The 26677-nt window shown below is 43.9% G+C and overlaps 1 protein-coding gene across 1 annotated transcript in view; it reads right to left on the bottom strand.

The window, feature by feature from the left end:
• The window catches only part of LOC124020490 (receptor-type tyrosine-protein phosphatase epsilon-like), a 101785-nt gene extending 90349 nt beyond the window's left edge, over nucleotides 1-11436 (bottom strand). The window contains exons 1-2 of the mRNA XM_046335737.1: nucleotides 11314-11436; nucleotides 7909-8322 (exon numbers count right to left, since the gene is read on the bottom strand). The gene's annotated coding sequence lies outside the window, so the exon portion shown is untranslated. The remainder of the gene's footprint in view (nucleotides 1-7908; nucleotides 8323-11313) is intronic.
• Between the last annotated feature and the right edge of the window lie 15241 nt (nucleotides 11437-26677).

Here is a 26677-nt window from a genome sequence, read left to right as displayed (position 1 = left end):
ATAGTATGTAACTATGTGGAATAGTATGTAACTATGTGGAATAGTATGTAACTATGTGGAATAGTATGTAACTATGTGGAATAGTATGTAACTATGTGGAATAGTATGTAACTATGTGGAATAGTATGTAACTATGTGGAATAGTATGTAACTATGTGGAATAGTATGTAACTATGTGGAATAGTATGTAACTATGTGGAATAGTATGTAACTATGTGGAATAGTATGTAACTATGTGGAATAGTATGTAACTATGTGGAATAGTATGTAACTATGTGGAATAGTATGTAACTATGTGGAATAGTATGTAACTATGTGGAATAGTATGTAACTATGTGGAATAGTATGTAACTATGTGGAATAGTATGTAACTATGTGGAATAGTATGTAACTATGTGGAATAGTATGTAACTATGTGGAATAGTATGTAACTATGTGGAATAGTATGTAACTATGTGGAATAGTATGTAACTATGTGGAATAGTATGTAACTAAGTATGTGGAATAGTATGTAACTATCTGTAACTATCTGGAATAGTATGTAACTACCTGGAATAGTATGTAACTATCTGTAATAGTATGTAACTATCTGTAACTATCTGGAATAGTATGTAACTATCTGTAACTATCTGGAATAGCATGTAACTATCTGGAATAGCATGTAACTATATGGAATAGCATGTAACTATCTGGAATAGTATGTAACTACCTGGAATAGCATGTAACTATCTGGAATAGTATGTAACTATCTGGAATAGTATGTAACTATCTGGAATAGTATGTAACTATCTGGAATAGTATGTAACTATCTGGAATAGTATGTAACTATCTGGAATAGTATGTAACTATCTGGAATAGTATGTAACTATCTGGAATAGTATGTAACTATCTGGAATAGTATGTAACTATCTGTAACTACCTGGAATAGTATGTAACTACCTGGAATAGTATGTAACTATGTGGAATAGTATGTAACTACCTGGAATAGCATGTAACTATCTGGAATAGCATGTAACTATCTGGAATAGTATGTAACTATCTGGAATAGTATGTAACTACCTGGAATAGTATGTAACTATCTGGAATAGTATGTAACTATCTGTAACTATCTGGAATAGTATGTAACTACCTGGAATAGTATGTAACTATCTGGAATAGTATGTAACTATCTGTAACTATCTGGAATAGTATGTAACTATCTGTAACTATCTGGAATAGCATGTAACTATCTGGAATAGCATGTAACTATATGGAATAGCATGTAACTATATGGAATAGTATGTAACTATCTGGAATAGTATGTAACTACCTGGAATAGCATGTAACTATCTGGAATAGTATGTAACTATCTGGAATAGTATGTAACTATCTGGAATAGTATGTAACTACCTGGAATAGCATGTAACTATCTGGAATAGTATGTAACTACCTGGAATAGTATGTAACTACCTGGAATAGCATGTAACTATCTGGAATAGTATGTAACTATCTGGAATAGTATGTAACTATCTGGAATAGTATGTAACTATCTGGAATAGTATGTAACTATCTGTAACTATCTGGAATAGTATGTAACTATCTGGAATAGTATGTAACTATCTGGAATAGTATGTAACTATCTGGAATAGTATGTAACTATCTGGAATAGTATGTAACTATCTGTAACTATCTGGAATAGTATGTAACTATCTGGAATAGTATGTAACTATCTGGAATAGTATGTAACTATCTGGAATAGTATGTAACTACCTGGAATAGTATGTAACTACCTGGAATAGTATGTAACTACCTGGAATAGTATGTAACTACCTGGAATAGTATGTAACTACCTGGAATAGTATGTAACTATCTGGAATAGCATGTAACTACCTGGAATAGTATGTAACTACCTGGAATAGTATGTAACTACCTGGAATAGTATGTAACTATCTGGAATAGTATGTAACTATCTGGAATAGTATGTAACTACCTGGAATAGTGTGTAACTACCTGGAATAGTATGTAACTACCTGGAATAGTATGTAACTACCTGGAATAGTATGTAACTATCTGGAATAGTATGTAACTATCTGGAATAGTATGTAACTATCTGGAATAGTATGTAACTACCTGGAATAGTATGTAACTATCTGGAATAGTATGTAACTACCTGGAATAGTATGTAACTATCTGGAATAGTATGTAACTATCTGTAACTATCTGGAATAGTATGTAACTATCTGTAACTACCTGGAATAGTATGTAACTACCTGGAATAGTATGTAACTATGTGGAATAGTATGTAACTACCTGGAATAGTATGTAACTATCTGGAATAGCATGTAACTATCTGGAATAGTATGTAACTATCTGGAATAGTATGTAACTATCTGGAATAGTATGTAACTACCTGGAATAGTATGTAACTATCTGGAATAGTATGTAACTATCTGTAACTATCTGGAATAGTATGTAACTATCTGGAATAGTATGTAACTATCTGGAATAGTATGTAACTATCTGTAACTATCTGGAATAGTATGTAACTATCTGTAACTATCTGGAATAGCATGTAACTATCTGGAATAGCATGTAACTATATGGAATAGCATGTAACTATCTGGAATAGTATGTAACTACCTGGAATAGCATGTAACTATCTGGAATAGTATGTAACTATCTGGAATAGTATGTAACTATCTGGAATAGTATGTAACTATCTGGAATAGTATGTAACTATCTGGAATAGTATGTAACTATCTGGAATAGTATGTAACTACCTGGAATAGCATGTAACTATCTGGAATAGTATGTAACTATCTGGAATAGTATGTAACTATCTGGAATAGTATGTAACTATCTGGAATAGTATGTAACTATCTGGAATAGTATGTAACTATCTGTAACTACCTGGAATAGTATGTAACTACCTGGAATAGTATGTAACTATGTGGAATAGTATGTAACTACCTGGAATAGTATGTAACTATCTGGAATAGCATGTAACTATCTGGAATAGTATGTAACTATCTGGAATAGCATGTAACTATCTGGAATAGTATGTAACTATCTGGAATAGTATGTAACTATCTGTAACTATCTGGAATAGTATGTAACTACCTGGAATAGTATGTAACTATCTGGAATAGTATGTAACTATCTGTAACTATCTGGAATAGTATGTAACTATCTGTAACTATCTGGAATAGCATGTAACTATCTGGAATAGCATGTAACTATATGGAATAGCATGTAACTACCTGGAATAGCATGTAACTACCTGGAATAGTATGTAACTATCTGGAATAGTATGTAACTACCTGGAATAGCATGTAACTATCTGGAATAGTATGTAACTACCTGGAATAGCATGTAACTATCTGGAATAGCATGTAACTACCTGGAATAGCATGTAACTATCTGGAATAGTATGTAACTATCTGGAATAGTATGTAACTATCTGGAATAGTATGTAACTATCTGGAATAGTATGTAACTATCTGGAATAGTATGTAACTATCTGTAACTATCTGGAATAGTATGTAACTATCTGGAATAGTATGTAACTATCTGGAATAGTATGTAACTATCTGGAATAGTATGTAACTATCTGTAACTATCTGGAATAGTATGTAACTATCTGGAATAGTATGTAACTACCTGGAATAGTATGTAACTACCTGGAATAGTATGTAACTACCTGGAATAGTATGTAACTACCTGGAATAGTATGTAACTACCTGGAATAGTATGTAACTACCTGGAATAGTATGTAACTACCTGGAATAGTATGTAACTACCTGGAATAGTATGTAACTATCTGGAATAGTATGTAACTATCTGGAATAGTATGTAACTATCTGTAACTATCTGGAATAGTATGTAACTATCTGGAATAGTATGTAACTACCTGGAATAGTATGTAACTACCTGGAATAGTATGTAACTACCTGGAATAGTATGTAACTACCTGGAATAGTATGTAACTACCTGGAATAGTATGTAACTACCTGGAATAGTATGTAACTATCTGGAATAGTATGTAACTATCTGGAATAGCATGTAACTATCTGGAATAGCATGTAACTATCTGGAATAGCATGTAACTATCTGGAATAGCATGTAACTATCTGGAATAGCATGTAACTATCTGGAATAGCATGTAACTATCTGGAATAGTATGTAACTATCTGGAATAGTATGTAACTATCTGGAATAGTGTGTAACTACCTGGAATAGTGTGTAACTACCTGGAATAGTGTGTAACTATCTGGAATAGTGTGTAACTACCTGGAATAGTGTGTAACTACCTGGAATAGTATGTAACTACCTGGAATAGTATGTAACTACCTGGAATAGTATGTAACTACCTGGAATAGTATGTAACTACCTGGAATAGTATGTAACTACCTGGAATAGTATGTAACTACCTGGAATAGTATATGTAACTACCTGGAATAGTATGTAACTACCTGGAATAGTATGTAACTACCTGGAATAGTATGTAACTACCTGGAATAGTATGTAACTACCTGGAATAGTATGTAACTATCTGGAATAGTATGTAACTATCTGGAATAGTATGTAACTATGTGGAATAGTATGTAACTATGTGGAATAGTATGTAACTATGTGGAATAGTATGTAACTATGTGGAATAGTATGTAACTATGTGGAATAGTATGTAACTATGTGGAATAGTATGTAACTATGTGGAATAGTATGTAACTATGTGGAATAGTATGTAACTATGTGGAATAGTATGTAACTATGTGGAATAGTATGTAACTATGTGGAATAGTATGTAACTATGTGGAATAGTATGTAACTATGTGGAATAGTATGTAACTATGTGGAATAGTATGTAACTATGTGGAATAGTATGTAACTATGTGGAATAGTATGTAACTATGTGGAATAGTATGTAACTATGTGGAATAGTATGTAACTATGTGGAATAGTATGTAACTATGTGGAATAGTATGTAACTATGTGGAATAGTATGTAACTATGTGGAATAGTATGTAACTATGTGGAATAGTATGTAACTATGTGGAATAGTATGTAACTAAGTATGTGGAATAGTATGTAACTAAGTATGTGGAATAGTATGTAACTAAGTATGTAACTATGTGGAATAGTATGTAACTATGTGGAATAGTATGTAACTATGTGGAATAGTATGTAACTATGTGGAATAGTATGTAACTATGTGGAATAGTATGTAACTATGTGGAATAGTATGTAACTATCTGGAATAGTATACTTGGTATCATTAGGACTTTAACTCACGTGAGGTTTCAACCATAGAAATAAACTACTTTTAATATTTTTTTCTCCCCAATTTCGTGACATCTAATTGGTAGTTACAGTCTTGTCCCATCGCTGCATACATCGCTTCACCCACCCGGAAGCCAGCCGCACCGATGTGTCGGAGGAAACACCGTCCTGCTGGCGACCAAAGTCAGATTGCAGGCTCCCGGCCCGCCACAAGGAGTCGCTAGATCACCATGGGACAAGGAAATCCCGGCCCAGCCAAAACCATTCCGTAACCCGGAATAAGCAGGGACAATTGTGCCCCACCACATGGGTCTCCCGGTCACGGCCGGCTGTGACACAGCCTGGGATAGAACCCGGGTCTGTAGTGACGCCTCACTGCAACGCAGTGCTTTAGACCGCTGTGCCACTGGAGAGGCAGAAATAAGTGGAATATATTTATATGGTTACAACAACACTACAGTAACTGTTCTCAGTAATATGTCATTTCCTGTACTGTCAGTTTCCTCTATAATAACCAAAGGAAACTCCAGCATAAGGAACTATCTGATCACTAGTCTTGGTAACCGTGGTGATACAGTAGTGTTCCCACTATGCAGAGAGATAACTATTTGACCACTAGCCTTGGTAACCATGGCAGCATTACCACTATGCAGAGAGATAACTATCTGACCACTAGTCTTGGTAACCATGGTGATACAGTAGTGTTCCCACTATGCAGAGAGATAACTATCTGACCACTGGCCTCGGTAACCATGGCAGCATTCCCATTATGCAGAGAGATAACTATCTGACCACTAGCCTCGGTAACCATTGCAGCATTCCCACTATGCAGAGAGACAACTATCTGACCACTAGCCTCGGTAACCATGGCAGCATTCCCACTATGCAGAGGGACAAGTATCTGACCACTAGCCTCGGTAACCATGGCAGCATTCCCACTATGCAGAGAGACAACTATCTGACCACTAGCCTCGGTAACCATGGCAGCATTCCCACTATGCAGAGAGACAACTATCTGACCACTAGCCTCGGTAACCATGGCAGCATTCCCACTATGTAGAGAGATAACTATCTGATGCCTAGCCTCGGTAACCATGGCAGCATTCCCACTATGCAGAGAGACAACTATCTGACCACTAGCCTCGGTAACCATGGCAGCATTCCCACTATGTAGAGAGATAACTATCTGACGCCTAGCCTCGGTAACCATGGCAGCATTCCCACTATGCAGAGAGACAACTATCTGACCACTAGCCTCGGTAACCATGGCAGCATTCCCACTATGTAGAGAGATAACTATCTGACGCCTAGCCTCGGTAACCATGGCAGCATTCCCACTATGCAGAGAGACAACTATCTGACCACTAGCCTCGGTAACCATGGCAGCATTCCCACTATGTAGAGAGATAACTATCTGACGCCTAGCCTCGGTAACCATGGCAGCATTCCCACTATGCAGAGAGATAACTATCTGACCACTAGCCTCGGTAACCATGGCAGCATTCCCACTATGCAGAGAGATAACTATCTGACCACTAGCCTCGGTAACCATGGCAGCATTCCCATTATGCAGAGAGATAACTATCTGACCACTAGCCTCGGTAACCATGGCAGCATTCCCACTATGCAGAGGGACAACTATCTGACCACTAGCCTTGGTAACCATAGTGATACAGTAGTGTTCCCACTATGCAGAGAGATAGTTATCTGACCACTAGCCTTGTTAACCATGGCAGCATTCCCACTATGCAGAGAGACACTATGAGGAATGATCAGGTAGGACAATAGATGTTTGTTAGCCTGGTCCCAGATCAGTCTTTGTGTTTGCTTTACACCAATAGAAGTTTGCTAGCCTGGTCCCAGATCAGTATGCGTGTTTGCTTTACACCAATAGATGTTTGCTAGCCTGGTCCCAGATCAGTATGTGTGTTTGCTTTACACCAATAGATGTTTGCTAGCCTGGTCCCAGATCAGTCTGTGTGTTTGCTTTACACCAATAGATGTTTGCTAGCCTGGTCCCAGATCAGTCTGTGTTTGCTTTACACCAATTGAAGTTTTCTAGCCTGGTCCCAGATCAGTATGTGTGTTTGCTTTACACCAATAGATGTTTGCTAGCCTGGTCCCAGATCAGCCTGTGTGTTTGCTTTACACCAATAGAAGTTTGCTAGCCTGGTCCCAGATCAGTATGTGTGTTTGCTTATTCCATTGTCATTGTCAAGCCAAACATGGCGTGATAATTCTATAAGGTATAGGCAAAAAACAGACTGGCTCCAAGGCTTTAAAAAATATTTAGAGGGAATGTTATGGACAGGTCCTGGACCAGATGTTATGGACAGGTCCTGGAGCAGCAGGGTTTAGAGGGGAAGTTATGGACAGGTCCTGGACCAGATGTTAATGACAGTACCTGGACCAGCAGGGTTTAGAGGGGATGTTATGGACAGGTCCTGGACCAGATGTTAATGACAGTACCTGGACCAGCAGGGTTTAGAGGGGATGTTATGGACAGGTCCTGGACCAGACGTTAAGGACAGGTCCTGGACCAGATGTTATGGACAGGTCCTGGACCAGATGTTAAGGACAGGTCCTGGACCAGCAGGGTTTATAGGAGGTGTTAAGGACAGGTCCTGGACCAGATGTTAAGGACAGTACCTGGACCAGCAGGGTTTCACAGCGTGCTGTTTCTTCTGTTCCTTCTTCTTCTCAGATCCATAACAGCCTGTTTGGTCCTGGCTTGGTTCAGTCAGTGGTCACATTGCTCTGAGGTCTGCTGTGGGTCTCTAGAGGTGGGTCTCCTGGTCCTTGGCTAGGGGGAGGGGGTTGAGGTCCGGCCTCACCGCCCAGGGAGGAGAGAGGCTCAGTGGGTAGCTGCTGTCTCTGTGTCCCTCTGTCCAGGCTTGCGGCAAGGTGTGTGTGAGAAGAGTGTGCCAGGCAGAGACACACTCGCTGCTCCACAATCCAGCTCTCCGGGCAGATTCACACTATATCCACACTGCACACACAGCTCTTAAAGGGATGGTCAACCACCTTTATTACAGGAGCCGCTCTTAAAGGGATGGTCACCACCTTTATTACAGGAAAAGACAGAAAGAGAGGGAGAGAAAAGAGGAGAGGATGTCAGACATTTAATTATGTGGCTTTGATAGGAAAACGAGAAGAGGATGAGAGGGGGTTGAGAGGAGGAGGGGGGATGAGGGGTGATGAGAGGAGGTGGGAAGGAGGAGGAGAGGGGGATGAGAGGAGGAGAGGAGGAGAGGGGGGATGAGAGGAGGAGGGGAGGAGAGGAGGAGAGGAGGAGAGAGGGGGATGAGAGGAGGGGAGGGGGATGAGAGGATGAGAGGAGGAGGGGAGGAGGAGGAGAGGGGGATGAGAGGATGAGAGGATGAGAGGAGGAGGGGATGAGAGGAGGAGAGGATGTCAGACATTTAATTATGTGGCTTTTATAGAAAAACCAGGCTAAACAAAGGTAGAGGAGGAGGAGAGGAGGAGGAGAGGAGGAGAGGAGGAGAGGAGGAGAGGAGGAGGAGGAGAAGTTCCTCCTGGCGTCCTAATGGATGCCACAGTAAACAGGGAGCAGCACACTGCTAACAACAAGGCTTCTCTGCTCCCCTAAACAGAACCATTTAGAAGGCCACTTAATATGAAGAGACCCAATGAACCCATTTCGGGACATTTTAGTGGGAAGACGAGCCCCTAAAGGGGAATGAGGGGCCTGGCGTGTGAAGTCATGACTATGTCATAACGTCTCAGTGGGAGTTGAACCCTTCTAAGCCGTACTGTTTGGTTCATTACATACAGCTCCATGAAAGAGACATGAATTAAAAGGAGATTAAGAAGAAGCCCAGAGGTGAAAGATGAAGTAGAACAGTTTAATAAAGATGGACCCAAGTGGTGACAAAAACAAGTTTTGCACGCCCAATTTTTCAGTTTTTGATTTGTAAAAAAAGTTTGAAATATCCAATAAATGTCGTTCCACTTCATGATTGTGTCCCACTTGTTGTTGATTCTTCACAAAAAAATACAGTTTTATCTCTTTATGTTTGAAGCCTGAAATGTGGCAAAAGGTCGCAAAGTTCAAGGGGGCCGAATACTTTCGCAAGGCACTGTATATATAATAGTACCAGTCATGTAGAGGAACCATCTCCTGATATATATATATATATATATATATAATAGTACCAGTCATGTAGAGGAACCATCTCCTGATATATATATATATATATATAATAGTACCAGTCATGTGGAGGAACCATCACTACTAATACTCCTGATATATATATATATATAATAGTACCAGTCATGTAGAGGGACCATCACTACTAATACTCCTGATATATATATATATATATATATAATAGTACCAGTCATGTAGAGGGACCATCACTACTAATACTCCTGATATATATATATATATATATATATATATATATATATATATATATATATATATATATATATAATAGTACCAGTCATGTAGAGGAACCATCACTACTAATACTCCTGATATATATATATATATATATATATAATAGTACCAGTCATGTAGAGGAACCATCACTACTAATACTCCTGATATATATATATATAATAGTACCAGTCATGTAGAGGGACCATCACTACTAATACTCCTGATATATATATATATATATATATATATATATATATATATATATATATATATATATATATATATATATATATATATATATATATATATTAGTACCAGTCATGTAGAGGAACCATCACTACTAATACTCCTGATATATATATATATATAATAGTACCAGTCATGTAGAGGGACCATCACTACTAATACTCCTGATATATATATATATAGATCTGCGTCTCAGTCAGTATGAATCCTCTTTATATTTCATTACCACTATATTTGGTCTGATCCCAGATCAGTGTCTCAGTATGAATCCTCTTTATATTTCATTACCTCTATATTCAGCCTGATCCCAGATCAGTGTCTCAGTATGAATCCTCTTTATATTTCATTACCACTATATTTGGTCTGATCCCAGATCAGTGTCTCAGTATGAATCCTCTTTATATTTCATTACCACTATATTCAGTCTGATCCCAGATCAGTGTCTCAGTATGAATCCTCTTTATATTTCATTACCACTATATTTGGTCTGATCCCAGATCAGTGTCTCAGTATGAATCCTCTTTATATTTCAGTTACAGTATGAACTATATTTGGTCTGATCCCAGATCAGTGTCTCAGTATGAATCCTCTTTATATTTCATTAGCTATATTTGGTCTGATCCCAGATCAGTTTTAGAATAGTATACAGTTACTGACTGAAACAGAATCTGTGAACCAAAGTCTACTTCTAGCAGGTTTCAGATGTTACTTTTCACCCAGTTGGTTTTAAAACATTATCCTGTACACACACACACACACACACACACACACACACACACACACACACACACACACACACACACACACACACACACACACAATCTATATGGAGAAACTGTGGCTGTGTGATATGCCAAGTAATATATTCTCTTAAAACCCTAGGGGGATATCTAGCTTGAACATATGAGAGAGGAACATGGAGAGCAGAGCAGGCGTGAGGGAGGAAGAAGGGGAGAATGTGCTGGTGTGGGTGTCAGAAGAGGGAGAGGAGGGAAGTCAGAGAGGAGGGAAGTCAGAGAGGAACATGGAGAGCAGAGCAGGCGTGAGGGAGGGAGAAGGGGAGAATGTGCTGGTGTGGGTGTCAGAACAGGGAGAGGAGGGAAGTCAGAGAGGAGGGAAGTCAGAGAGGAGGGAAGTCAGAGAGGAACATGGAGAGCAGAGCAGGCGTGAGGGAGGGTGTGAGAAGAAAGGGAGAGGAGGGAAGTCAGAGAGGAGGGAAGTCAGAGAGGAAGGAAGTCAGAGAGGAACATGGAGAGCAGAGCAGGCGTGAGGGAGGGAGAAGGGGAGAGCAGTGTGGGTGTGAGGGAGGGGAAGGGGAGAGTCAGAAGAGGGGGAGAGGAGGGAAGTCAGAGAGGAGGGAAGTCAGAGAGGAGGGAAGTCAGAGAGGAACAGAATGTATCTACCTGGATAGAACACCGTGGAAAGGCAAAGATTCTGAGAGAGAACGCTTGCGCATTCCGATGTTCCGTGGTTGCTACGGTAACGGTCTGTTGGCTAGCCGAGCAGGGGAGGGAGGGTACTGGTCCTAGGGGGACTGTTACCACGGACATTGGCTGTTTCTGATGGGGAGATATGTAGCAGTGATCAGGGGGGAAGGGGAGGTTGATAGTTACATATCACAATATTACTTTTAGATGATATATATAAATATTTGAATCCCAGGTATTTATTTTGTATTGATTATTTGCTACTGTAGGTGGCGTTAGCTAACGTTAGTTGGCTGTACCTGCGCCAAAACTTTTCATCATATACAGTAGCTAGCTGGTTCTCCATCTTCTATTTAAATAGTGAGCCAACGTGCTTTCACGTTATCACAGTACATATAGAATCACAATACATTTCACAGTCCGTGACAGCGGCTTTCCTATCTGGAGTCAAAGAGGTGTGTCTCTCCTGTTTCAGCTCAAGAGGTGTGTCTCTCCTGTTTCAGCTCAAGAGGTGTGTCTCTCCTGTTTCAGCTCAAGAGGTGAAGGTGTGAAGGTGTGAAAATGCTGCTTCATCAAACCAGGATGACAACAGAACAGAACTCTGTAACCTCTAAACAGCAGATGACAGACAGAACAGAACTCTGTAACCTCTAAACAGCAGATGACAGACAGAACAGAACTCTGTAACCTCTAAACAGCAGATGACAGACAGAACAGAACTCTGTAACCTCTAAACAGCAGATGACAGACAGAACAGAACTCTGTAACCTCTAAACAGCAGATGACAGACAGAACAGAACTCTGTAACCTCTAAACAGCAGATGACAGACAGAACAGAACTCTGTAACCTCTAAACAGCAGATGACAGACAGAACAGAACTCTGTAACCTCTAAACAGCAGATGACAGACAGAACAGAACTCTGTAACCTCTAAACAGCAGATGACAGACAGAACAGAACTATGTAACCTCTAAACAGCAGATGACAGACAGAACAGAACTCTAACCTCTAAACAGCAGATGACAGACAGAACAGAACTCTGTAACCTCTAAACAGCAGATGACAGACAGAACAGAACTCTGTAACCTCTAAACAGCAGATGACAGACAGAACAGAACTCTGTAACCTCTAAACAGCAGATGACAGACAGAACGATGACTGCTGACTGGGACACTTTCTCTCTGCACTTTCTCTCTCATCTAGTTCCTTTATAAGTGGAACAAGAACAGATCTCATTACAGGGGTCAGCAAGCAAGACCGACTAACAGCATGGTTCTGTTGGGCTGTGTGTGTGTGTGTGTGTGTGTGTGTGTGTGTGTGTGTGTGTGTGTGTGTGTGTGTGTGTGTGTGTGTGTGTGTGTGTGTGTGTGTGTGTGTGTGTGTGTGTGTGTGTGTGTGTGTGTGTGTGTGTGTGTGTGTGTGTGTGTGTGTGTGTGTGTGTGTGGTCAGCCCATCCCCCAGAACCCTGGTCCAGAACAGGACACTACATCAGGAACGGCAGCCCATCCCCCAGAACCCTGGTCAGCCCATCCCTCAGAACCCTGGTCAGCCCATCCCCCAGAACCCTGGTCAGCCCATCCCTCAGAACCCTGGTCAGCCCATCCCTCAGAACCCTGGTCCAGAACAGGACACTACATCAGGAACGGCAGCCCATCCCCCAGAACCCTGGTCAGCCCATCCCTCAGAAGCCTGGTCCAGAATAATACACTATATCAGGACCGGCAGCCCATCCCTCAGAACCCTGGTCCAGAATAATACACTATATCAGGACCGGCAGCCCATCCCCCAGAACCCTGGTCCAGAATAATACACTATATCAGGACCGGCAGCCCATCCCCCAGAACCCTGGTCCAGAATAATACACTATATCAGGACCGGCAGCCCATCCCCCAGAACCCTGGTCCAGAATAATACACTATATCAGGACCGGCAGCCCATCAACCAGAACCCTGGTCCAGAACAGTACACTACATCAGGACCGGCAGCCCATCCCTCAGAACCCTGGTCCAGAACAGGACACTACATCAGGATAAGGTACCGTCTGGGACTCAGCCTTCGTCATCGAGGCCGTGATGAACTGGTGCAGGTATTAAAAGCCTCTGTCTCTCAGGAGGACTACAGAGTTATTATCGGAGTTAATCAGATGGCAGAGACATGACATCTACCCAGACATACATCACACAGACCTAGATACTCCAAGATGGTGAGCTGACACACAGACAGCCAATGGGCTATGAGCTGACACACAGCCAGCCAATGGGCTATGAGCTGACACACAGCCAGCCAATGGAAAATGAGCTGAGACACAGCCAGCCAATGGGATATGAGTATAAAGTATTATGCTATATTAACTAACAGACACAAGGATGTCACTTGACTTCATCCATCCAGCATCAGCCAATAGGAATCAGGATATCTATCTGATCTGTCCATGAGAGAGCTGTGTTACTAAGGAGGGGAGGATGAGGAGGCAGTCTAGTAGAGAGCTGTGTTACTGAGGAGAGGAGGATGAGGAGGCAGTCAACCACAGCAGAGAGCTGTGTTACTGAGGAGGGGAGGATGAGTAGACATTCAACCACAGTAGAGAGCTGTGTTACTAAGGAGGGGAGGATGAGGAGGCAGTCTAGTAGAGAGCTGTGTTACTGAGGAGAGGAAGCTGAGCATCAGTCCAGCAGAGAGCTGTGTTACTGAGGAGAGGAAGCTGAGCATCAGTCCAGCAGAGAGCTGTGTTACTGAGGAGAGGAAGCTGAGCATCAGTCCAGCAGAGAGCTGTGTTACTGAGGAGAGGAAGCTGAGCATCAGTCCAGCAGAGAGCTGTGTTACTGAGGAGAGGAAGCTCAGCATCAGTCTAGTATAGAGAGCTGTGTTACTGAGGAGAGGAAGCTCAGCATCAGTCTAGTAGAGAGCTGTGTTACTGAGGAGGGGAGGATGAGCATCAGTCGAGTAGAGAGCTGTGTTACTGACCTGAGCCCTAGGACCGTGCCCCAGGACTACCTGACATGATGACTCCTTGCTGTCCCCAGTCCACCTGGCCGTGCTGCTGCTCCAGTTTCAACTGTTCTGCCTTGTTATTATTCGACCATGCTGGTCATTTATGAACATTTGAACATCTTGGCCATGTTCTGTTATAATCCACCGGCACAGCCAGAAGAGGACTGACCACCCCACATAGCCTGGTTCCTCTCTAGGTTTCTTCCTAGGTTTTGGCCTTTCTAGGGAGCTGTGTTACTGCTGTTTGGGGTTTTAGGCTATATAAATACATTTGATTGATTGATTGTTACTGAGGAGAGGAGGATGAGGAGGCAGTCAACCACAGCAGAGAGCTGTGTTACTGAGGAGAGGAAGCTGAGCATCAGTCTAGCAGAGAGCTGTGTTACTGAGGAGAGGAAGCTGAGCATCAGTCCAGCAGAGAGCTGTGTTACTGAGGAGAGGAGGCTGGAGGAGGCTGTTTGGGGTTTTAGGCTGGGTTTCTGTACAGCACTTTGTGATATCAGCTGTCTGAGGAGAGGAGGATCAGCCACAGCAGAGAGCTGTGTTACTGAGGAGAGGAGCTGGCATGAGGAGGCAGTCAACCATCAGTCCAGCAGAGAGCTGTGTTACTTACTGAGGAGAGTCAGCCACAGCAGGAGCTGTGTTACTGAGTAGACAGTCAACCACAGTAGAGAGCTGTGTTACAGAGGAGAGGGAAGACATTCAACCACTAGAGAGCATCAGTCATCAGCAGAGAGCTGTGTTACTGAGGAGGGGAGGATGGGTAGACATTCAACCACAGTAGAGAGCTGTGTTACTGAGGAGAGGAAGCTGAGCATCAGTCCAGTAGAGAGCTGTGTTACTAAGGAGAAGAGGATGAGGAGGATGAGTAGACATTCAACCACAGTAGAGAGCTGTGTTACTGAGGAGAGGAAGCTGAGCATCAGTCCAGGAGAGAGCTGTGTTACTGAGGAGGGGAGGATGAGTAGACATTCAACCACAGTAGAGAGCTGTGTTACTGAGGAGAGGAAGCTGAGCATCAGTCCAGCAGAGAGCTGTGTTACTAAGGAGAAGAGGATGAGGAGGATGAGTAGGCAGTCAGCCACAGCAGAGAGCTGTGTTACTGAGGAGGGGAGGATGAGTAGACATTCAACCACAGTAGAGAGCTGTGTTACTGAGGAGGGGAGGATGAGTAGGCAGTCAACCACAGCAGAGAGCTGTGTTACTGAGGAGAGGAGGATGAGTAGGCAGTCAACCACAGCAGAGAGCTGTGTTACTGAGGAGGGGAGGATGAGGAGGCAGTCAGCCAAAGCAGAGGAAGTCATTATTGACACACTCTGTGTATCCGTTCCAACAGTTAACTGAGCTGAGAGACTCAACAGCAGCCTGTAGATCAAGTATTAGGGCCGAAGATCCTCACAACTCTATATATTCCTGATCAAATGTATTTCTTGACAATACAGTCAATGCATCATAGCATTGGACGACGGCACCAACTGAGCCATATGATGTTCTGTCTCCCTGTCCAACACTGTCTCCCTGTCCAACACTGTCTCCCTGTCCAACACTGTCTCCCTGTCCAACACTGTCTCTCAGCTGTCTCCCTGTCCAACACTGTCTCCCTGTCCAACACTGTCTCCCTGTCCAACACTGTCTCCCTGTCCAACACTGTCTCAGCTGTATCCCTGTCCAACACTGTATCCCTGTCCAACACTGTCTCAGCTGTATCCCTGTCCAACACTGTCTTCCTGTCCAACACTGTATCCCTGTCCAACACTGTCTTCCTGTCCAACACTGTCTCTCAGCTGTATCCCTGTCCAACACTGTCTCCCTGTCCAACACTGTCTCTCAGCTGTCTCCCTGTCCAACACTGTCTCAGCTGTATCCCTGTCCAACACTGTCTCCCTGTCCAACACTGTCTCTCAGCTGTATCCCTGTCCAACACTGTCTCCCTGTCCAACACTGTCTCCCTGTCCAACACTGTCTCTCAGCTGTATCCCTGTCCAACACTGTCTCCCTGTCCAACACTGTATCCCTGTCCAACACTGTCTCAGCTTTATCCCTGTCCAACACTGTCTCAGCTGTATCCCTGTCCAACACTGTCTCTCAGCTGTATCCCTGTCCAACACTGTCTCCCTGTCCAACACTGTCTCTCAGCTGTATCCCTGTCCAACACTGTCTCCCTGTCCAACACTGTATCCCTGTCCAACACTGTCTCAGCTTTATCCCTGTCCAACACTGTCTCAGCTGTATCCCTGTCCAACACTGTCTCCCTGTCCAACACTGTCTCTCAGCTGTATCCCTGTCCAACACTGTCTCAGCTGTCTCCCTGTCCAACACTGTCTCAGCTGTCTCCCTGTCCAACACTGTCTCAGCTGTATCCCTGTCCAACACTGTCTCAGCTGTCTCCGTGTCCAACACTGTCTCAGCTGTCTCCCTGTCCAACACTGTCTCAGCTGTATCCCTGTCCAACACTGTCTCAGCTGTCTCCCTGTCCAACACTGTCTCCCTGTCCAACACTGTCTCTCAGCTGTATCCCTGTCCAACACTGTCTCCCTGTCCAACACTGTCTCCCTGTCCAACACTGTCTCTCAGCTGTATCCCTGTCCAACACTGTCTCAGCTGTCTCCCTGTCCAACACTGTCTCTCAGCTGTATCCCTGTCCAACACTGTATCTCTGTCCAACACTGTCTCAGCTGTATCCCTGTCCAACACTGTCTCAGCTGTATCCCTGTCCAACACTGTCTCCCTGTCCAACACTGTCTCCCTGTCCAACACTGTCTCTCAGCTGTATCCCTGTCCAACACTGTATCCCTGTCCAACACTGTCTCAGCTGTATCCCTGTCCAACACTGTCTCTCAGCTGTATCCCTGTCCAACACTGTCTCCCTGTCCAACACTGTCTCAGCTGTCTCCCTGTCCAACACTGTCTCAGCTGTATCCCTGTCCAACACTGTCTCAGCTGTCTCCCTGTCCAACACTGTCTCCCTGTCCAACACTGTCTCTCAGCTGTATCCCTGTCCAACACTGTCTCCCTGTCCAACACTGTCTCCCTGTCCAACACTGTCTCTCAGCTGTATCCCTGTCCAACACTGTCTCAGCTGTCTCCCTGTCCAACACTGTCTCTCAGCTGTATCCCTGTCCAACACTGTATCTCTGTCCAACACTGTCTCAGCTGTATCCCTGTCCAACACTGTCTCAGCTGTATCCCTGTCCAACACTGTCTCCCTGTCCAACACTGTCTCCCTGTCCAACACTGTCTCTCAGCTGTATCCCTGTCCAACACTGTATCCCTGTCCAACACTGTCTCAGCTGTATCCCTGTCCAACACTGTCTCTCAGCTGTATCCCTGTCCAACACTGTCTCCCTGTCCAACACTGTCTCTCAGCTGTATCCCTGTCCAACACTGTCTCCCTGTCCAACACTGTATCCCTGTCCAACACTGTCTCAGCTTTATCCCTGTCCAACACTGTCTCAGCTGTATCCCTGTCCAACACTGTCTCCCTGTCCAACACTGTCTCAGCTGTATCCCTGTCCAACACTGTCTCAGCTGTCTCCCTGTCCAACACTGTCTCAGCTGTATCCCTGTCCAACACTGTCTCAGCTGTCTCCCTGTCCAACACTGTCTCAGCTGTCTCCCTGTCCAACACTGTCTCAGCTGTATCCCTGTCCAACACTGTCTCAGCTGTCTCCCTGTCCAACACTGTCTCCCTGTCCAACACTGTCTCTCAGCTGTATCCCTGTCCAACACTGTCTCCCTGTCCAACACTGTCTCCCTGTCCAACACTGTCTCTCAGCTGTATCCCTGTCCAACACTGTCTCTCAGCTGTATCCCTGTCCAACACTGTATCTCTGTCCAACACTGTCTCAGCTGTATCCCTGTCCAACACTGTCTCAGCTGTCTCCCTGTCCAACACTGTCTCTCAGCTGTATCCCTGTCCAACACTGTATCTCTGTCCAACACTGTCTCAGCTGTATCCCTGTCCAACACTGTCTCAGCTGTATCCCTGTCCAACACTGTCTCCCTGTCCAACACTGTCTCAGCTGTATCCCTGTCCAACACTGTCTCCCTGTCCAACACTGTCTCAGCTGTATCCCTGTCCAACACTGTATCCCTGTCCAACACTGTATCCAGGGAGACGGAGGGGATTGTGTTAGTGGTCACAGACTAAGAGTCATACTGCAGGCTACAGGGAGATGGAGGGGATTGTGTTAGTGGACACAGACTAAGAGTCATACTGCAGGGAGATGGAGGGGATTGTGTTAGTGGACACAGACTAAGAGTCATACTGCAGGCTACAGGGAGATGGAGGGGATTCTGTTAGTGGACACAGACTAAGAGTCATACTGCAGGCTGCAGGGAGATGGAGGGGATTGTGTTAGTGGACACAGACTAAGAGTCATACTGCAGGCTACAGGGAGATGGAGGGGATTGTGTTAGTGGACACAGACTAAGAGTCATACTGCAGGGAGATGGAGGGGATTGTGTTAGTGGTCACAGTTTCCTGGACGTGGTTGGTCCATAATCAATACAGAGGAAATTACACCCTGCAGACAGACAGACAGACAGACAGACAGACAGACAGACAGACAGACAGACAGACAGACAGACAGACAGACAGACAGACAGACAGACAGACAGACAGACAGACAGACAGACAGACAGACAGACAGACAGACAGACGGACAGACGGACGGACGGACGGACGGGTAGGTAGGGTGGATATGGGATTAGTCTGGTTCTCCTCTTTCTATTCCACATCCTCTTAGTGTTAGTCTAGTTCTCCTCGTCCTCTTGTTCCCTCTGTCTTAGTGTTAGTCTGGTTCTCCTCGTCCTCTTGTTCCCTCTGTCTTAGTGTTAGTCTGGTTCTCCTCGTCCTCTTGTTCCCTCTGTCTTAGTGTTAGTCTGGTTCTCCTCGTCCTCTGGTTCCCTCTGTCTTAGTGTTAGTCTGGTTCTCCTCGTCCTCTTGTTCCCTCTGTCTTAGTGTTAGTCTGGTTCTCCTCGTCCTCTTGTTCCCTCTGTCTTAGTGTTAGTCTAGTTCTCCTCGTCCTCTTGTTCCCTCTGTCTTAGTGTTAGTCTGGTTCTCCTCGTCCTCTTGTTCCCTCTGTCTTAGTGTTAGTCTGGTTCTCCTTGTCCTCTTGTTCCCTCTGTCTTAGTGTTAGTTTGGTTCTTTCTACTCTGAAGACACACACACACGGAGACCTGGGAGGGAAGTGAGGTTGTGTGTGAGAGGAAAGCCCTGTGGAACAGTCCTGGCTGGAGCCCAAAGCTACATGTCTGATGTCTTGTCTGGATAGTATCTCTCTCTCTCTGCCCTGGTCTTCTCCTCTCAACACACACACACACACACACACACACACACACACACACACACACACACACACACACACACACACACACACACACACACACACACACACACACACACACACACACACACACACACACACACATCATCATCTCTCTCACCACATCTCCTCCACTTTGAACAGAGATGATGTGCTCTGTTCTCACAGCAGTGTCCAGACCGTAGACATCAGTCTAAGGGACGTGATGTGTTGTGTTGAAGGGTGAGGTGGGTTCTGTCCTTCACATTGGAACAACACGCCTCGTTCATGTGGAACAACACGCCTCGTTCATGTGGAACAACACGCCTCGTTCATGTGGAACAACACGCCTTGATCATGTGGAACAACATGCATCGTTCATGGAACAACACGCCGCGTTCATGTGGAACAACACGCCTCGTTCATGTGGAACAACACGCCTCGTTCATGTGGAACAACACGCCTCGTTCATGGAACAACACGCCTCGTTCATGTGGAACAACACGCCTCGTTCATGGAACAACACGCCTCGATCATGTGGAACAACACGCCTCGTTCATGGAACAACACGCCTCGATCATGTGGAACAACACGCCTCGTTCATGGAACAACACGCCTCGATCATGGAACAACATGCCTCGTTCATGGAACAACACGCCTCGTTCATGGAACAACACGCCTCGTTCATGGAACAACATGCCTTGATCATGTGGAACACTCATCTCCTGCCTCTCACTCCTCATCTCCTGCCTCTCACTCCTCATCTCCTGCCTCGCACTCCTCATCTCCTGCCTCTCACTCCTCATCTCCTGCCTCTCACTCCTCATCTCCTGCCTCTCACTCCTCATCTCCTGCCTCTCACTCCTCATCTCCTGCCTCTCACTCCTCATCTCCTGCCTCTTCTGACAGACATCAAATGTTTGACCACTGGTTAGAAGAGAGAGATGTTTGGGTCTTAGTCATAGGCTGCGTCCCTATATATATCTAGTGTACTACATGGCCCACTATAGAGGTCATAGGCTGCGTCCCTATATATATCTAGTATACTACATGGCCCACTATAGAGGTGAAAGGGTGCCATATATATCTAGTGTACTACATGGCCCACTATAGAGGTCATAGGCTGCGTCCCTATATATATCTAGTATACTACATGGCCCACTATAGAGGTGAAAGGGTGCCATATATATCTAGTATACTACATGGCCCACTATAGAGGTCAAAGGGTGCCATATATATCTAGTGTACTACATGGCCCACTATAGAGGTCAAAGGGTGCCATATATATCTAGTGTACTACATGGCCCACTATAGAGGTCAAAGGGTGCCATATATATCTAGTGTACTACATGGCCCACTATAGAGGTCAAAGGGTGCTATATATATCTAGTATACTACATGGCCCACTATAGAGGTCAAAGGGTGCCATATATATCTAGTGTACTACATGGCCCACTATAGAGGTCAAAGGGTGCCATATATATCTAGTATACTACATGGCCCACTATAGAGGTCAAAGGGTGCCATATATATCTAGTGTACTACATGGCCCACTATAGAGGTGAAAGGGTGCCATATATATCTTGTGTACTACATGGCCCACTATAGAGGTCAAAGGGTGCCATATATATCTAGTATACTACATGGCCCACTATAGAGGTCAAAGGGTGCCATATATATCTAGTGTACTACATGGCCCACTATAGAGGTCAAAGGGTGCCATATATATCTTGTGTACTACATGGCCCACTATAGAGGTCAAAGGGTGCCATATATATCTAGTGTACTACATGGCCCACTATAGAGGTCAAAGGGTGCCATATATATCTAGTGTACTACATGGCCCACTATAGAGGTCAAAGGGTGCCATATATATCTTGTGTACTACATGGCCCACTATAGAGGTCAAAGGGTGCCATATATATCTAGTGGTACTACATGGCCCACTATAGGGTCAAAGGGTGCCATATATATCTAGTAACAACATGGCCCACTATAGAGGTCAAAGGGTGCCATGGATACATCTAGTGTACTACATGGCCCACTATAGAGTGGAACAACAGGGTGCCATTTGGGTCTTAGTCATTGTGTCAGTACCGACACTGATGACTCAGTGTGGAAGAGACAGGAAGAGAAACTATGTAGATCATATCCTGTGTGTTAACAACAGGGTTGTTTGTGGTCGAGAGGAGTGAACGAGAGTGGAAAATTAGTTCTGGACTGTGAGAACCAGAGAACTGAGAGAGGAAGAGAGAGAGAACTGAGATGGAGAGAGAGAAGACGAGAGAGAGAGAGAACTGAGAGAGAGTAGACTGCGTCATGAGAACAGACAGATCTGAGGAGACAACAGAGAGTGAAGAAGAGAGAGAGAGAGAGAGAGATCTCTCCAGAGAGAGAATCAAGAGATCTGAGAGAGAGAGACAAAGAGAGAACACAAAAACTATACATACCTCAGCCTAAACATCAATCTGGCTAAAAAGGTCTGGGGTCCGCTCACCAACCAAGACTTCACAAAATCAGACAAACACCAAATTGAGACTCTGCATACAGAATTCTGCAAAAATATCCTCCGTGTACAACGTAGAACACCAAATAATGCATGCAGAGCAGAATTAGGCCGATACCCACTAATTATCAAAATCCAGAAAAGAGCCATTAAATTCTATAACCACCTAAAAGGAAGCGATTCCCAAACCTTCCATAACAAAGCCATCACCTACAGAGAGATGAACCTGGAGAAGAGTCCCATTTACATTACATTTAAGTCATTTAGCAGACGCTCTTATCCAGAGCGACTTACAAATTGGTGCATTCACCTTATGACATCCAGTGGAACAGTCACTTTACAATAGTGCATCTAAAACTTAAGGGGGGGAGAGGGATTACTTATCTATCCTAGGTATGGCCCCTTAATAGAGGTGGGGTTTCAGGTGTCTCCGGAACTGGTGATCCCCTATAGCAAGCTGGTCCTGGGGCTCTGTTCCAAACACAAACAGTTACCCTACATGGCCTCAGGACAGCAGTCACAATTGACCAAACCAAATTAGAAAACAAAAAGATAATTACTTGACACATTGGAAAGAATTAAAAAATAAAGTCTGGCAAACTAGAATGCTATTTGGCCCTAAATCTAGAGTACACATGGCAGAATACCTGACCACTGTGACTGACACAAACTTAAGGAAAGCTTTGACTATGTACAGACTCAGTGAGTAGCCTTGCTATTGAGAAATGGCCGCCGTAGGCAGACATGGCTCTCATAGAAGACAGGCTATGTGCTCACTGCCCTTAAAATGAGGTGGAAACTGAGCTGCACTTCCTAACCTCCTGCCCAATGTATGACCATATTAGAGACACAAATTTCCCTCAGATTACACAGATCCACAAGAATTTGAAAACAAACTTGATAAACTCCCATATCTACTGGGTGAAATACCACAGTGTGACATCACAGCAGCAAGATGTGTGACCTGTTGCCACGAGAAAAGTGCAACCAGTGACAACACTGTATACAGCCATAATATTACATTTCAACACTGTACATAGCCATAATATGACATTTGAAATGTCTCTATTCCTTTGAAACTTTTGTGAGTGTAATATTTACTGTTCATTTCTGATTGTCGATTTTACTGTTGTTTATAATCCATCACACTTGCTTTGGTAATGTAAACATAATGAGAGAGACAGCGAGAGACAGTCATACAGCGAGACAGAGAGAGAGAGAGAAAGAGAGAGAAAGAGAGAGAAAGACAGCAAGAGAGACAGAGAGAGAGAAAGAGAGAGAGAGAGAGCGAGAGAGAGAGACAGAGACAGAGAAAGTCAGCGAGAGAGAGAGAGACAGAGAGACAGAGTGAGAGAGACAGTGGGAGAGAGACAGAGACAGAGAGAGAGACAGCGAGACAGAGAGAGACAGAGAGAGACAGAGACAGAGAGAGAGAGAGAGAGAGAGAGACAGAGAGAGAGAGACAGAGAGAGAGAGAGAGAGAGAGAGACAGCGAGAGAGAGAGACAGAGACAGCAAGACAGAGCGAGACAGCGAGACAGAGAGAGAGAGAGAGAGAGAGAGAGAGAGAGAGAGAGAGAGAGAGAGAGAGAGAGAGAGAGAGAGAGAGAGAGAGAGAGAGAGAGAGAGAGAGAGAGAGAGAGAGAGAGAGACAGAGAGACAGAGACAGAGACAGAGACAGAGACAGAGAGAGAGAGAGAGAGAGAGAGAGAGAGAGACAACGAGACAGAGAGACAGCGAGACAGAGAGAGACAGAGAGAGAGAGAGAGAGAGAGAGAGAGAGAGAGACTCAGAGAGAGAGAGAGAGAGAGACAGAGAGAGAGAGACACAGAGACAGTGGGAGAGAGAGACACAGACAGAGAGAGACAGAGAGAGAGAGAGGGAGAGAGAGAGAGAGGGGGGAGGCTGGGGGGGTCTAAACTAACTGTTAGTACTATAGATCCTTTTTTCTTTTTTCTTTCACCAGGTAGGCTATTTGAGAACAAGTTCTCATTTGCAACTGCAACCTGGCCAAGATAAAGCATAGCAGTGTGAGCAGACAACACAGAGTTACACATGGAGTAAACAATTAACAAGTCAATAACACAATAGGAAGGGAAAAAAAGGGGAGTCTATATACATTGTGTGCAAAAGGCATGAGGAGGTAGGCGAATAATACAATTTAGCAGATTAACACTGGAGTGATAAATGATCAGATGGTCATGTACAGGTAGAGATATTGGTGTGCAAAAGAGCAGAAAAGTAAATAAATAAAACAGTATGGGGATGAGGTAGGTGAAAATGGGTGGGCTATTTACCGATAGACTATGTACAGCTGCAGCGATCGGTTAGCTGCTCAGATAGCAGATGTTTGAAGTTGGTGAGGGAGATAAAAGTCTCCAACTTCAGCAATTTTTGCAATTCGTTCCAGTCACAGGCTGCAGAGAACTGGAACGAAAGGCGGCCAAATGAGGCCTCAATCCTACGGCAGAATGTGAAGAATTGCAGGAAATTAACTTTAAAATGTACATTATTCATCTTCAAGAGGGGGGGGGGGGGGCGCTAAAATGTTTTGCTCGCAAGGTGTCAGGGGGGACGGGACACAGATTCACGAGCCACTGCGGCCCCTATTGACGAGTTCTGTTTTTCTGTAGCCCAATCCCTGGTCAAGAACAACTGGGAGGTGGCAGACCACACATCCAGCCACTTCCTCTTGATGTTCTGATGAACCAGTCCACCTGTAGCCCAACAACAGATATGTTTCCTCCCACACACCGGCCGCTATCCCCATCGTCCCCCGAAGCGCAGACCCCAAACGCTGACTCTCTCCATACTGTACTACAAATGCTGTTTACGAACTCTTGACATTCAGCTGAATGACCCATAACCCACAGCAAAGAGAATGTTCTAGTTTCACAACCCTGTGATTTACTGTGAGTTGTATCTCAGTCTCTCACCTTTCTGCCGTGCTGATAAACCTCTAGTTTCACAGTACAGTGATTTACTGTGAGGTGTATCTCAGTCTCTCACCTTTCTGCCGTGCTGATAAACCTCTAGTTTCACAGCCCTGTGATTTACTGTGAGGTGTATCTCAGTCTCTCACCTTTCTGCCGTGCTGATAAACCTCTAGTTTCACAGCCCTGTGATTTACTGTGAGGTGTATCTCAGTCTCTCACCTTTCTGCCGTGCTGATAAACCTCTAGTTTCACAGCCCTGTGATTTACTGTGAGGTGTATCTCAGTCTCTCACCTTTCTGCCGTGCTGATAAACCTCTAGTTTCACAGTACAGTGATTTACTGTGAGGTGTATCTCAGTCTCTCACCTTTCTGCCATGCTGATAAACCTCTAGTTTCACAGTACAGTGATTTACTGTGAGGTGTATCTCAGTCTCTCACCTTTCTGCCGTGCTGATAAACCTCTAGTTTCACAGTACAGTGATTTACTGTGAGGTGTATCTCAGTCTCTCACCTTTCTGCCGTGCTGATAAACCTCTCAGTCAGAGGACTACTTCTGTTCAGATATCCTACTGATATGTGGTTGTAATGGTTCAGGTTGCTCACTGGGTACAGTGTGTTTACATAAATGCTTCACATAAGTGGATGTAAAGGTGTAGTACATTCAACAACAAAAAATATGTGTTTCCTGTATTTTATATATATTTCAACACTATGAGGTTTAAATGATGTCATGTCCGTTTAGTGTAGTGAGCTGTTTGAAAAGACCTCCTGAAATATCAGTCTGTTTTGGTGGGAAGGAGTGTTGGCCTGCCTGGTGACATCACCGGGTGATGAATGAGTTAATAGACCAATGAGACAGAGAGTTCTAAAACCTCTCTGCCAATAACAGCTAGTTTTCCGTTGTCTCCTCCACACTCTGACCACACCCAGACAGTCCCAGATAAATTATTGCTTGAGAAATGTCTCTTTGCTAACAAACTATTTTTGTCCCAAAATGTTTTTTTACCATTTAATTAAAAACAATCACTGTAAGGTACTTAAATGTTACCCAGAAATAATTTGATATTAAGATAAAAACAGCTGCTTTGGCCCTTTAACTGGCCAACAGTGAAATATAAAGGCCTACTTCCTTACTCGTGAATGTTGACAATACAAGAAATGACAGAGACTAATGGAAGTGAAGTGATGTGAACTTCATCATCTTTATCTAGGGACATATGTTACCCAATCAACATCAGTCTAACCTGTCCCTTGGATTGACAGTAACCCCTGTTCATCAACGTCTGGGAGGGGGAAGGACGAGGGAGTTGGTAGGATGAATGTCCTGTACATTAACTAAAGTCAATGTCCTGTAAACTAACTACAGAGAATGTCCTGTAAACTAACTACAATCAATGTCCTGTAAACTAACTACAGAGAATGTCCTGTAAACTAACTACAATCAATGTCCTGTAAACTAACTACAGAGAATGTCCTGTAAACTAACTACAGAGAATGTCCTGTAAACTAACTACAGAGAATGTTCTGTAAACTGACTACAGAGAATGTCCTGTAAACTAACTACAGAGAATGTCCTGTAAACTAACTACAGATAATGTTCTG

The sequence above is a fragment of the Oncorhynchus gorbuscha genome, unplaced genomic scaffold (assembly GCF_021184085.1).
Source record: "Oncorhynchus gorbuscha isolate QuinsamMale2020 ecotype Even-year unplaced genomic scaffold, OgorEven_v1.0 Un_scaffold_836, whole genome shotgun sequence".
In the NCBI taxonomy this organism is placed as follows: Eukaryota; Metazoa; Chordata; class Actinopteri; order Salmoniformes; family Salmonidae; genus Oncorhynchus; species Oncorhynchus gorbuscha.
This window is presented reverse-complemented; position numbering and strand designations above follow the sequence as displayed.